Consider the following 1,352-nt stretch of genomic DNA (forward strand, 5'->3'; position numbering starts at 1 on the left):
TGCCAGTGTCACATATTGTTAAATGGGTCTCGAAATTACAATTGCTTGTAGGTGCGGTGTTTGCTCAGCACACAGGAGTTGTCTTACGGCAACAACAAATCATCTATGCTGCGACACTTGCGTGCCAGGCATGATGACAATCATACCCAGCAAACCAGTGACCCTGTCAACACTGGATATCCTGACAGTAAGCTAAATATAAACGTGTATATATGTATGTGTGTGTGTCTATTTATTGTAGCTGTTGTGTACCATATTCATATAGCAACCTGTCTTCCACACAGTGTCCAAAAAACAGAAGCTGGATGAGGCCTTGGTGGACATGATGGTTAAAGATGGTCAGCCTTTTTCTATCGTTGAGGATGAAGGGTTCCAAAATTTCATCAAAATCCTGGACCCATCATACTCCATTCCAAGCCGCAAAACTGTAAAGGCAATGGTGGCAGCAAGGTACACTGTAACCAAAGAGAAGGCCTTGGCAGAAATTAAGCAGACTTCAGCTGTTAGTTTGACTGCTGACATGTGGGCATCAGTCAACATGGACGCGTACCTTGGTGTCACTTGCCATTATGTGTCAGACAGCCTACTGTAGATCTGGCTACTGTGCTTTTAGGTGTGCAGTATTTTCCTTTGACCCACACAGCAGCTAATATTTCAGATGCAATTGCAAATTTGATGACAGTGTGGGGAATCACTGAAAAGGTCTGTGGGATGGTTACTGATGGAGCTCACAATATTGTGGCAAGTGTTACTCAGTTAAATGTTAGACATATTTATTGCTTCGCCCACATGCTGAATCTCATTGTCAAAAAATCACTCTGTCAGACTTCTGAGCTGGAAAACATGCGCAGTAGGGCCCGCAAAATGGTGGCACTTCAAGTCCAGTTCAAAAGCAAAGGAAAAGTTGTGCTCTATTCAAGCTAATATGGGTATGCCCCCAAAAAAGCTTGTTCAAGAGGTCGAAACCAGATGGAACAGCACCTATGCCATGCTCCATAGGCTTTATGAGCAGAGAGAACCTTTAGGGGCAGCCCTGGCATCACTTAGTACTGACATTGTGCCTTTCATTGCTGATGACTATGCAGCAATCAACCAGTGCCTGACAGTTTTAAGGCCATTCTATCAGGCAACTCTTGAGCTTTCTCAGGAAAGGAAAGTGTCAGGGTCAAAGGCAATTCCTATAGCCAAAATGCTGAGACATGTAATTTCTGCCAAATGTGCCCAAATGGCTCCTTGTATTGGTGCCACGCTTGCCAACCATTTGAAAAATAATTTGAATAAAAAATGCAGTGACTTGGAAAAGGTAATCTCCCTGTCTGTGGCCCCCATCTTGGATCCACTATTTAAACAGG

General features: G+C 43.7%; 2 protein-coding genes across 3 annotated transcripts in view; both read right to left on the bottom strand.

Moving 5' to 3' along the window:
- The window catches only part of tbcd (tubulin folding cofactor D), a 45,074-nt gene that overhangs the window by 27,447 nt on the left and 16,275 nt on the right, over positions 1 to 1,352 (bottom strand). The gene's annotated exons all lie outside the window — the stretch shown is intronic.
- Positions 1 to 1,352, bottom strand: part of fn3krp (fructosamine 3 kinase related protein) — a 5,035-nt gene that overhangs the window by 2,163 nt on the left and 1,520 nt on the right. The gene's annotated exons all lie outside the window — the stretch shown is intronic.

Source organism: Monopterus albus, unplaced genomic scaffold, assembly GCF_001952655.1.
Source record: "Monopterus albus unplaced genomic scaffold, M_albus_1.0 scaffold105.1, whole genome shotgun sequence".
NCBI lineage: Eukaryota > Metazoa > Chordata > Actinopteri > Synbranchiformes > Synbranchidae > Monopterus > Monopterus albus.